This window comes from Ursus americanus, chromosome 4 (assembly GCF_024610735.1).
Source record: "Ursus americanus isolate L20-20 chromosome 4, mUrsAme1.1.p, whole genome shotgun sequence".
Classification (NCBI taxonomy): Eukaryota; Metazoa; Chordata; class Mammalia; order Carnivora; family Ursidae; genus Ursus; species Ursus americanus.
Genome location: NC_142130.1, coordinates 66079159 through 66092666, shown reverse-complemented (window position 1 = coordinate 66092666; position 13508 = coordinate 66079159). Strand labels below are relative to the sequence as shown.

Genomic DNA, 13508 nt, shown 5'->3' with positions numbered 1-13508 from the left:
CATGCTCTCATATTATAGTGCTGACTGGTCTCTACAGTTAGAGATGGTGACCAAACCATGGATGGAATATGTGATAATCTCTGTGAGAATAAAGTGTCACTCCAGATAGAAAAATCCCAATGTAATCATTTTAAACCATGTAGTTGATCTTCGAGAAATTGTGCCATATGAGAGGCTTAGCACTTTTCACTATTCTTGACAGGTTATACATTTGGCATCAGCAATAAATGGTTCAGTTTTGGTAAGTATGGATCCATGGTGTTGGCCATTGGCAGCCTCCACATCTATCAGTGTGGCCACCTCATTCTTGTATTCATTATGGCAGAACTGGATTGCCCAAGACAGAGGAGCTTATATCATTGGCTTGAATCATTTGCCTTCTCTATAGTACATGCTTTCTGGTGGGTACTAGAATGATAATGTAAAGCACTTCACTTTTTATGCCCCTCATATATGTCCATACTCATGTATTCACTCAGCTTTCCTTGTCTCCCAATCCTGGAAAAAGCTTTCCTTTGCTTTTCGTGGCCACCCATGGATGAGGATACAGTGAAGCCTCTATCAATTTTGGTTAGCATCCACATACTGAAATAACAAAGCACCCATATATATAAACTAAACTTGTTTTCATTGTCCTCCTCCTTCAGCTGGTCATAAGAATTCTTCCATAAAACCACAGGCAACATACTGAAAGAACAGCTGCTGTAGAAGTGGCAGATGCCATATTGTTTGTGACTTCTTGTCTTGTTTATGCTCATGGATGCCTTTACTACTTTATCTTACAATGGATTATTGCTGGGCCTTTGTGACCACATGACTTGGTAGATCTGCAGGACCCAGCTTATGATGGTAGCTCCAGCCATGTGGTCATTTAGTCTCATGATCAAGTCTTTTTCCATACCTATCAGGGTCCAGAGGCATGTAAGAGTTGTTTTTCATAGGGCATATAATTCTCTTGTGGAGATTTTGTGGCCTTGCTTCAGAAGCTCAGGGCCTGTGTCATAATGCTTTTAATATTGCTTGCTACAAACTCCACATGGAATCTTTTCCCTCCACTGATACTACCAATTTCATAAAGTCTGCAGGATTACAGGCTCTCAGTGCTAAGGATGCAGGTACGACACCTTAGATCTAGTGCAGGGGAGTTTCCTCTTTTAAGGCTCAGTCAGAGATGGAAGCCTTTTGCATGCCTGGTTTATGACCAGAACACATTCCCAGGTGTGAAATTTGCTGTTTCCAAAACATGAAAAGGTCCACCAGAAAGTGTGCTTCCTTCTTTGCAATAGGCAGTACAGGTGCAATAATTTATCTTTTACTTTGGAGATTATGCCTTTTTTTCCCATTGGAATCATTTTTTTAATATTTAAATACAAAAAGTGAGCACATTTTTTTTTTCTTTTTTAGACACATGCGTAGGTCCAATAGCCAAAGTGGGCAGAAGAAATGAGCTCCTGCTCTGTTCTCCACAGTCCCCACTGTGAGGCTGCTGCCAGCCCTCCTTCCTTTCCAACATAGAAATTCACAGTGGCTTCTTTATACTACAGTTGTAATGCATTATGTGTTTCATATTTTATGATGGCCCTTCCCAACATCTCCATGCTTAAAAACAAAAATATTCAGGGGTACTTCCTTCCCAGTGGCATCACTTCCTATGCCATGATGGGAGAGTGAGGAGATCTTGAAGTTACATATTACTTAGTGAAAGGCGTGGGCTGGCCAGAGCTGGAGCAACCACCTGCATTGCTGCACTCTGGTATCAGAGGGAGGACAGAAGAAATGGGACAATGTGGAGGGCACAGTTGCAAGTTAGCAGTGTCCAGGAGAAACTGGGGAGAATTCTCCCCACCAGGTTTAGATAGATCAATGTGCTGAAGTTACAAATAATAATAATAATAATAATAATAATAATAATAATTAAAATAATCAGCAGTTCAAACACTATTGAATTTTCAAACTTGTCTCACCAAGACAATTCATACAGGAGTAACAATCTAGATCTTTCCAGGAAGTGAAGGTAGAACCCCTGGTTTTCCTCCTGAGAGCCCTGTGTTCCTCCTTAGAAACATCTGCCCTTGCTGCAGTTGTTGCTGCTACTCCATTTGAAACTTCTGAGTCTCAAAGACAACAGGAAGAACCAAGATCATGAAGGAAAGTGGTCCCAGTCAGCAAGGCTGTCCTGGAAAACCTGTACATTTTTAGAGCTATAAAGAGGGAGAGATCAAAAGTTGCCCCAGCTGCGGACCAGACCCTCTCTGGGAACATCTCTTTCAGACCCCACAGTCTCTCTGACAGGGTCTATTCTAGCTCCTTGCCTTCTTCCTCCTCCAGTTCCTCCTCAGAATTCTTGGCATTACCTTTCAGAAGAAATTCATACTGGAACAGGGGCACCCCACTGCTGCTAGTGGTGGCAGCAGCCATGGCTTTGAAGATTATGTCTTGACATGCGTTGGACCACTAGACACTTAAAAATGTCACAGATAGGGCTGCCTGAGTGGCTCATCTGGTTAAGCATCTGACTCATGGTTTTGGCTCAGGTCATGATCTCAGGGTCCTGGAATCGAGCCCCACATGGAGCTCCTTGCTCAGTATGTAGTGAGGAGCAGTAAGATTCTTTCCCTTTCCCTCTCCCTCCCCCTCTGCTCCTCCCCCCACTCATGTGCGCGATGTCTCTCTCTCTCTCTCTCAAATAAATAAATAAATAATAAAATCTTTTTAAAAATGTTATGGATGTGACAAACCTTTGTGTATTCTAGTTTCTGGAGTGCATGTGTCTTACCAAGACCTTTAGTACGTCCAGTTCTGACTCAGCCTATCCAATCAATACATTACCAGTGTAATATCAATTTGATGTTCTACAGACTATTCAGATGGTCCAGGTCACTTGGTGCTATATCATGACAGGGCAGAAAATGAACATAGCTTTGGGGGAAAAATGAAAATGCATATTTTTTTCTGCTTCATGTGAATGCTAAAGTGTTTAATTCTCTATTTTGATAATGATGGAAAAGAGTTCAGTTGCCAAATCAATGGCTAATACTATGTGTCTGAGTATTCTTAATATACTCTAGCAAAAATACCACATCTAGTATGTTAGCTGTAGTCAGGGGTACAACTTGGTTGAGCTTGAAATAATCTCTAACAATTCTCCAGGGTCTATCTTCTTTCTGTGGGGATCATACTGGTGAATCATATGAAGATATGACAAACCACTACCCCAAATCCTTTTGGATTCTTAAGAGTGGCACTAATTTCTGCCAAAGCCTTGCCCAGAATGTGATGTTCATTTTGGCTTACTATCTTGGCTGGATATAAGTAACTACAAAGTCTTCTGCTTCTGCTTGACTTTACCTATTATGATAGCCTGTGTCCTGTGGACTAAGAACCCAATGTGAGGTTGTGCCAACTTCCAAGTATGTCAGTCCCAATTATATATTTGGGTACCAGGAAAGTGATGACTGGCTGTCTTTGCAAAATGAAGGTAATCATTGTAAACCAAACTTTGATCAACACTCTATTTATTATCCCAGCCCTATGTATTCTCATTCTAAAGGTGCCATAATAATACTTCAGGTCTCTGGCTATCAGTGTCCACTCAGATGCAGTGGTCATCAGTCTTCACAATGTCTGGGTATTTCCCTTTGCTCAATGCACAATAAGCTGTGTAAATGGTGATATATCCCTTTAAGAGAATTACTGAAAGAACCATTATCATGTATACCTGCTTTGTTGTGTAGGATCTTTCTTCCTGAAAACCCAACCACATCTTCAGTTGATGGATTCCAGGGTGGTCAAATGACTCAGTTGTGGAAAACAGACATGAAATCTTAACTATGTATTGGGGGCACAGCCCTCAACAATCCAGTCCTTCACCCTTGATTTTTTTACAGTTTAGGATTACCCATGTATTTGTCTCAAGGACTGCTATAATTTATTTAACGTCCCCATAACTCTGTGGGTCAGAATACTTGGGCTGCTCCTTTGACCTTATAGGTTGTTGCAATAACTGTGACCCTCCCCTCTGACTTCTGGAGGTTAAATGCCTCCACTTGGCTTCTATTGTTTCTCTCATCCCCATGCTATTTTTAAACTAAGTTCTGTAACTGTCTAATATCAATGTGGGTGAACAACTCTGGGTTTGTCTGAAACTGAATTGTTTCCTGGGATGTAGAGTGCTAAAACTAAGAGAATTGGTCATCCTACATACCACCAGCTCTGGACTAAAAAGGAGAGCCATCACTAAATTTTTTTTTTTTTTTAATCTCCATCACTAAACTTTTTAAATTCATGCTGGCACCTGTATAGAACACTTCTCATGGTCTGGGTAAATAATGCGGTTTCTGGGTCTTCCTGGGAGTCATGATTATCTCGTTTATCTCTCACCACACATAGTATACACTATAAAGGATATCTCATTCCCCAAAATTTCTCATCCTATCCTTTATGTTTGCCATGGCAATCCTGGTATTTCAATTCATTCAAAGAAATTTAGCATCACTTTTTCCATGCATGTAAGAGGCACCCCAGTAATGAATTAACACCATTTCCTGGGGTGTTTTTCATGATGTTAAATATTGTCCCTTGAAGAGTGCCCCTAAGTCAAAAACCTATTTCCTATCCAGTTTTATGGTTGACGTTCTGTGCCCTCTGCCCTCCCACTGGAGGAGATCAGCTTTCTTGCATGCAAAGAGGACTCTGGAATTCATAGCGGGCTTTAAGTTGCCTGTCACTTACCCTCAGTTCTTCACTTTCTTTCACCAGTGGTGTCTAGCAATAGCCATCCAATCCCTTAACCTTACAGCCACTATGTCTTCAATACATTTCTAATGTGTAACACATCACGTGTTATACATTAAAAACACAGGAATAGGGGCCACTGGGTGGCTCGGTCAGTTAAGCGTCTGCCTTTGGCTCAGGTTGTGAGCCCTGGGTCCTGGGATCAAGCCCCATGTTGGGCTCCCTGATCAGCAGAGAGTCTGCTTTTCCCTCTTCCTCTGCCCCTCTCCCCAGATCATGCTCTCTCTCTCTAAATAAATAAATAAATCTTAAAAAAAAAAAAAAAAGAAAGAAAGAAAAGAAAGAAAAAGAAAAAAGAAACACAGGAATAGCTTCACAACTCATTACCGGTGAAGTTTTAACAATTGGACTGCCATGCTGTGCCAGTGGCTGCCTGTGGTCCATCTACCACCAGTCATAGGGTCCTCACTGCCAGGCAGGTAGGGAATCATCCAACTCTAAAGCCTCATCTTATCACCAGTTTTCTTGGACTACTCCCAGTGCCAACTATTGCAAATTGGGCCTCCAGACGTAGATACTGGGATGGAGTGTAAGGTGTAAGATGATTATGAGGAATCAACACCAATGGAAGGAAGGGGGAAGAAACATTACTGGGCAGAGGAAGAAGTCAAGCTGCAGTGCAGGCCCAACACATCTTTGATCCATCTGATGAGGAGCCCGTCAGATTTTTCCATGTTGAACCAAAGTACATGGGACTTTATATCATTCTTCTCAGTCACTGAATGTGGGCTACTCCAGTGATGAGATCTCTGCACCCGAGGCAGTCTCTGAAGGATTTCACAGCTGAAGGATATGGGCTAGCTCTCCCTGCAATGCTGCAGTCTTCCTTGAAAAGAGATCTAGAGGTGAACTTCCTTGTCTACCAGAACTTCATTCTCTGATGTCATGCTATCTGAGGGAAAGAAAGCAATGCATACTAAATGATCATTTTTTGCCCTATTCTTACTTGTACCTGTATTCTGAACAAGAATATTTATGGACATTAAATACATCTGCTCATTTTAATAGTGATTGTAATTGTACATAAAATTGACACTCTCATCCTAGTAAAATTACTGATATGCATAAGCTATACGTAAAGGTAGGGTATTGAATAAATAGCTTGATTTATGTGTACTAGATTATAATAAGAGCATAGGGGAATTAGGATAGAGTTCAGCTGCTTGCAATAAAAACCTGACAGAAAAAGCCAACGGTGGTACAAATGGGTAATTAGGTTGGTCTTTCTCATGTTACAAGTAGTTGGAAGGGCACTACTACAGGGCTGGATTTGCTGCTCAAAGTCCCAGTCTCCTTTTGTCTTTCCGCTCCTCTATTCTTAGCCTGTCTTGTCTCCCCACGGTTATAAGATGGCAGCGACACTACAGGCATGAGATTCTGTATTAGAAACAAAGAAAGGGAAAAGGGTAAATGGTAAAGATGGTTGGTGACTCTTTTATCAGGAAAAAGAAAATGCCTTCCCAGAATCTTCCTTACTCGGGAGATTCATGCTTATACCTCATGCTTAGAGTTATGTCACATGGTCACCACTACCTACAAGGATGCCTGTAGGTAAAATTTTCTACCTGAGCGCGTTAGTACCCAAAACCACTTCAATATTCTTTTATTAAGGAAGACCAGAATGCAACCTGCAGTGTTTGCCACAGGGCATGTTTAAATTTTTAAATGACTAACCACTGACTGTTAATACTACTAATATTGTGGAAGCAAACGTATAGAGAATTTTAATATTTTTAGCATTTCATATATTACACACTATGTTTAGCTTCTTTTATTTATAGATTGAGTCCAGTTTTAACAAGTTATTCTGCCCTGAAACTATCTTACAGTTAACAAAATAAAGGCGCATTTTTCTGATATAGTCCTCACAAATTTAAAGGCATTCTTCTAAGATATCAAGAAACAAAATAAACTTCTGTGCAGTTACCTATCATAAAAGCATGTTAACCTTTTAGTCAGATGCTGTTGAAATGTGTTTAAAAATTTCCCCTTCCTTTCAGCATATGGTAGTAATAGATGAATTATTTATAAAAGGGAAAAATGACAAGACTATACTCCAAAATAAGATGAACATCCCAATCTATTAGAAATAAAACAGAAACTTAATAAGATAGTAGGGCTAATGCTTGAGGCCAACTGGACGGCAACACTTGAGGCAAAACAAACAAAAACAAACAAACAAAAAATGGCTAGGAATTCATTTTCTGTGGCATAATTGAAATTGAATTATTGAAATGTCCCTATTGAGATTTTGGTGACCAAAGTCAGTTTACACAGTGGGCTAGAGCATGGATCATCTGTCCACATAAGATGGATGCAAATAGCTGAGGGCATTCATTGCTTGGGGCTGCAATTTCTACCAAGCTGTCTACCTGGGGTCAAGAGAAAGTAGGCAGTCTCAAAGCCAGAAATTTAGCCAAGTTACTTGGTAACTTAGTTATTATCTGTAATCTCCCCAACATGACAGTGGGGTTAGGGCCCTGAGTACCCTTGTTTCCACCCTGGGGAGTCCCACAGCTAGCATGGAGGTAATAAGAAAAGCACCGGCCAGATACATGGGTTCAGAGTTTCCCTGCAACCTAGCCTCCTTAGAATCATTCCTTAACTTCCATGGAAACTTCCCCTGTCTCCCTTTGCCCTTCCTCCGTCATTTAAATCTATGTTTTGAAGAATACTGATCTCAGAAACTCTGATAATCTAATAACGGAATTTACTGTTTCTTAGGGTGGTTTTGTTTCTTTTTGAATTTTTAATGTTAAGATGTCACTTCTGCCACCATTTTTAATATATGTCCTGTCCCCCTTACAAGGCACACTAATAAAATCAGTTATACATCATCAGACTATTCCTTCTACTTTACATACAATTTATTAAATTAATATCACCTAAGAAGTATGTTGAAAATAGATGACTTTCTTACCTACCAATGAGATGCATCACTGATTCAATTTGAGAGAAGAAAGTGTTAAACTAACTGACGTTTCAACACCCTCTAAGGTAGCAGAGGGAGTAAGTGAGCTGACCCATGAAACTAAGCTAGAGTCTAATCTTTGACATGAATGCAACTTTCCAAATATTTTCTTCTTAAGGATCCACCCTGGAAGTCCTGGAATCCTCTTTCTCTGACTTTTCTAAAAAGTCCTGCATACACTAAATATATATGTATATATATATATATGAGAGAGAGAGAGTCACTTTATGCAAAAGAAAGCTAAGATTTCCTAATCCAAATACTACAATTTTCCAACTAGATCTTAACTTATTTAGCCTACATTTTTTGCATTTTCAGCAAATCTGAGTTAACATTGGTGGTTCCTCTGATTTGTAATCCTATGAAAGAAACAATGCCTAAAGTTTAAATAATGATGTTTAGTCAGGCAAAATGCGCCTATGATTCTGGAACAAGAAAATAGGTAAATTTCACTTTTAGTCTGGCTGCCAAAATGGGCTACAGTTAAAAGCACAGATTATTTGTTTGTCTCATTGCATCCACAGACACAGTAAGAGACAAGACTATAATGTACTTACATTATTTTTGTGCATAAGCAGAGGTTTAATTTTTTTCCTAAGAGAATTGGAAATTGAAGACAAACATGCGGGCATGCAGGCAGGCACACACACGTGCACACACACACATACACACAAGGAATGGAAAGCATTTAAGCATTTTTGGTTGATCCAATACCCCAATCCTGTTCTTTTCAGGGACAGTGATAGCACCTATGAAACAGTTCAACAGACACCATGTTTAGATTTTATCTGAGATTAAATAGATTTTACTGTCACTTATCTGACAGAATCGCAATGTGATCCATTGACAGGTTGGTATAGAAAACTTGGGTTGCAATGAATGATGTAATAAACTTTTAATTTTTTTCTTAGTAGATGCAGCACTGGACATATTTTTAAAGTCTGTAAACTTTACTTATGGTGCTTTCCTTTCTCTTTATCAATCTGTCTCTCTTTCAGACTACTTACCCTTTGCCAACCGTATTCTAAACTCTTCTATCAGTCTCTCCTACTCATGAGAATTACGTCATGTTTTATTGCTTAATAGGAGAGTTTATGAACCATTGGCTCCAAGTCTTACACAGTTTTTAGATGTTTTGCCTAACGTTTGCTAATATATATATATATATGTGTGTATATATATATATATATATATATATACATATATATATATATATATCAACAGCCAATACCAATACTTAAATCTCGATTTACAGCTTCTCTCAGAAACAATTCGAAACTTGGAGACTCTTGACTCTGCCTTCTCACATGGTAGTAATTGTTGAGTGCTGAATAGAAGCTGCCCCTCTAGAAAGGTTAGGTGGTCCCCAGTTCACACAGGCTCTTCTAGCCTCTTTTGTATTATACTTGGATTTAGGCTGTTTCTCTCATTTACATTAACAGCATGGCCCCTGTGGGCTTTTGAGTTTGTGACCCCTATTATATAACTTTCTCTCTGAACTGTCAACTAAGCCCAATTAACATGTTCATTGATAAGACAATATCTCCCAGTGGTACATATTAATAAGAAATACTTGAAAGCCTTCAACACTTAAACCTTTCAAAATCTTAAAAAAAAAGAAAAAGGAAAGTGGTTAAATAGAACATCTGTTTATAGCAGTTGTTATCTGTGGACCAAGTATTTCCTGAAAACTTCTTAAATGTGGGATGCTGATTCTAGTTTCACAATTAGCTATATGATCCTCTTATTCCATCTTTTTGAACTTTTATGTCTATACCTGTAAATACAAAGAAATTGGATTGTTAAGACTCCCCCTTTCCCCATCTCATTACCTCCACTTCCACCATGATTCCTTCTACCTATCCCTTAGTCTCCTCTTAGTTTTAAAACTAAGATTTATTATTTCTATGTTTTGTGCATGTTCTAGCTCTATTTTTATTTAGACAGACCTCCCTGTATTCACAAGTATTTTATGCATACCTCCATTATAGCTATTATCACACTGCATTATCATGTTTTGGTGTTCACAAATGATGGGTTGAATTTTACTGTGTAATATGTAGTGATAATAAGTGTTCCATTTTAAAAATGTCTTTAAATTTGGTCTTTAAGCCAGATCATCTGTTCTAAGGCTCAACCTCCTGTTCAGGGGAAAATCCAATTTTAGGACTGCTAAAGAGGAACTTTCTCCTTAAAGCCAGGAAAGATCCCCTGGACAAGGACAAACATTCTCCTCAATCAACAGTCATCACTGCTGATAATTTTGAGGGAGGTTCTGCTGGTCTCTGTCAAGCTTGGACAGGAGTATCTTAGCTGAGGCCAGAAGTCTGAAGCCTAAAAATCCAGTCTCCATTAACAATTCATTCAAGCTAATCACCTGATAGCTTCTATGGGCCATTTCTCAATAATTAGTGAAACCACATAGCCATCCTCTCTCTTGCCTCAAGAAAATCACTTAAAAATGTTTGGTTTTTTTTCTCAAATTGACACATTTCCATCACTTCTAAACTTCAGCATTTTTGCCTTCTGGGACGTTTGAATTCCATCTGTTCTAGGATTCTGGATAGGGATTAAATTGTAGTTGCTTGCCAATTTTTCCCCTGTTCCTCAAAGATTAAGTTTGCTAACAACCTCTTGAAGGAAGAAAAAACAAAAACAAAGCCTTTAGCAACCTTATTAGGATGAAGGCGTTGCCGGTAGAATTCTAAGACGGCTCTATGATTTCTTCTCCTTGGTATCTTTCCTTGAGTGTCAGTTGGCCTGATCTAGTCAGATGAGACCTTTTAAAGGAAGGTCTAGATGTCCAAGACATGGGAAACCAGAGCAATTTAAAGCTGCATCAAATGATTTTCTGCTGACCTTAAATAAGCAAATTGCCATGTTGTGGAGAGGGCCATGTGGCAGACAACTCTGGGTGGTCTCTGAGAACTGAGAGGGACCTTCAACTGACACCTATCAATAAGACAGAGACTTCCATCCTAAAACTTCAAGGAAATAAATTCTAAAAATAGCCAATGAACTTGAAAGAGGACCCTCAGCTCCAGATGAGAACACGACTTGAGTAACATTGATTTTAGCATTGTGAAATTCTGACCAAAAAAAACAGTTACACTGAATCCAGATATCTGATCTACAGAAATAGTGAGACAATAATTTTTTTTAGGCTGTTGATTGTGGTGATTTGATATGAATCATAGAAAAATAATGTGGAGACTTCTTACAAGAGCTGGGGGAAAAGACAATATCTCAAAGAGTTACCCTATAGTATTCATTAATATTCTTTGTTACTTATTTGTAATTTCATTGAGGGTAGAGATTTGTCTTAGTTGTGTTTGTTTTCTCAGTATTAGCCCAATATCTGTATGATAATAGACCATACATTTTTTACTTGGATAAATTTATGGATAATATAAGCCAGCAAATGTTATTGTTCTAAGAACTTTAAATACTAAAAAGAGGGGGAAAAATGGGGGATGATCTGAGGAAATAGCAGGATTGGGTATAATGCTTTTACCAGAGTGTATATCTTAATAAATGTATAGCAAAAGAGACTGAAGTTAAATGGGTAAAAGGGCAAGTAAGGTAAATTAACATGCACTTAGTAGGACTTTGTCATCCCATAATGAGATATGGGCAGTCTACTAATTGCCATCTTTGTGTTAGAAAGAACACCTGAGGGCATGAGAAGACTTCTATTTCTTGAAATATTTATATATAATATATAAAATTAAGTCACTTTAACTTTTAACAGAATAAAGGAGCACACACAGATGCACACACACACACCTAAAATGAATTAACTGAAAACTAGCGTCCCTGAAAATGCTACATTTGAAGTAAGGTATGTGTGAACACGGAAGGCACAGGAGGCATTACAATCTAATATTATACAGCAACAAAATCTAATACAATTTGAGACTTCATACAGAGAGCAATCATATCAGAGAGTAGGAAGGTAATAGTTCCTCTTTACTCAGTTCTGGAAGAGCATTGGGAATACATTGCACGTTCAATCCCGGGGATCTCTGTACTGAAAAAAAAAAAAAGAAAAGAAAAGAAAGAAAGAAATTCATCAGCTAGAAATACGTGAGAGAAGAGGTACCAAAGGTTGGGGTGTTAGAAGGATTGAGGCTCTTTGGGAAAATAACAAAATAACTTATAACATCTAATTGACCTAAATCATCTGGAGTAGGTAAAATTTTCTTCAGTTACATGGAGAGTGTAGTCACAGAAGACACTGAAGAAATTACTAGGGCAGTGCTTCCCAAAGGTTACCTTGAAAACAATTTCTTTAGGAATCTGAATGGACTCGGAAAAGCAATTCAACCTTAAAATTTTTCTCCCCAATGATCTTTTCTATCACTTCCCACTCTTCATCTTGTTATTTAAAATTTTTGTACTGTCCAGGGCTTTAGCCTTTCTTTCAGTTATAAACTGCAAGCTACTTTACACAGAAGTCCATCCATTCTGTTGTTATTATTTTTATTATTATTCTGAACAACAATGAGCAGAATGATAATCTTTCAAATTTCAGGGAAGTTGAACATGTATACATTCTTAATCAGTGGAATGATTAATTTATTAATCTGATTTACACAAGCAAAATATAAACAATGTTGGTGATGACAAGTTGCATGTTTTTATGCTTTTACTTGTGCTTTAGGGAAATCTAGAATATATAAATGTATTTTTAAGATGGTGAGATGTAATTCCTTAATATTTAATTCTTTCCAAAGTCCAAAGTGAATGCACTAAGCCATTGAGAGATTTGGATGCTCTTTGGCTTCATTTTCATAGCCATACCTCTCTGACAGCATTATTTGTCCCAGTGAGATTTCTTTCTTTTCTGTCTTTAATTAAAAAAAAAAAAAATACTAGAACTACCCACATATTGAATGGGTCTTTATCAGAGTATTTTGTAAAATTCTTAAAAATACTTTAAACAGGGACATCTGGGTGGCGCAGTTAGTTAAGTGTCTGCCTTCGGCTCCAGCGTCCTGGAATCAAGTCCTGCATTGGGCTCCTTATTCAGTGGGGAACCTCCTTCCCCCTCTGCTTACCTCTCCCCCTGCTTGCGTTCTCTGTCTCTCTCTTTCTCTGACAAATTAATAAATAAAATCTTTAAAAAATACTTAAAACATCTTTTCAATAATTTCCTTCATGTTTGTGTTTAATATTTGGTGTGCTTCTTTTATTTTTGCACACTTAATGAGTTTGTGATTATGTCTCTTCAGAAACAAGTAAGCTTACTCAATAGGGACTTGCCCTGGTGAGGATCTTTCAGGTTTCTGTGAGATGAATTTCTTGTATTCCAGTCTACTAATAAATGGGTATGTGCTGCATGTCCACACTCTACCTGGCCCCATCCTCCTCCTCCCAATTTCCCTTTACAGCTTACTCTTTGAAAGAAGAATCCACCCAGGTATGTTACCCCCTTCATTGAGGCCTTCAGAGCTAGGAGTTGTTACTAATGTGTCTGCAGTGACTGATGTGAGAGAAGTGTAAGAATTGGATCACAATCTTTCAAGAGCAGAAGGATTTGCCTGCCTCAAGAGGGCTAACTGGTAACCCTCAATTCCTCTTACTGAGCAACTGTGTTTCCACTCAATAAGCAGGTAAAAGCTTTTTAAACTGCATTTTCTTCATAATAACTAGTTTTCTTTTTAAGTCAGTTCATTTTTATAAGGAAAAGTTCAATAGTATACCCTAAGCCATTACACAATACAGGATTATGCTATTTCTA

At 38.3% G+C, this 13508-nt stretch overlaps 1 pseudogene; it reads right to left on the bottom strand.

Annotated features, from left to right (window-relative positions):
• Nucleotides 1–1991: 1991 nt before the first annotated feature.
• Nucleotides 1992–2418, bottom strand: LOC123784341 (mitochondrial import receptor subunit TOM22 homolog pseudogene; annotated as a pseudogene).
• Nucleotides 2419–13508: the final 11090 nt, after the last annotated feature.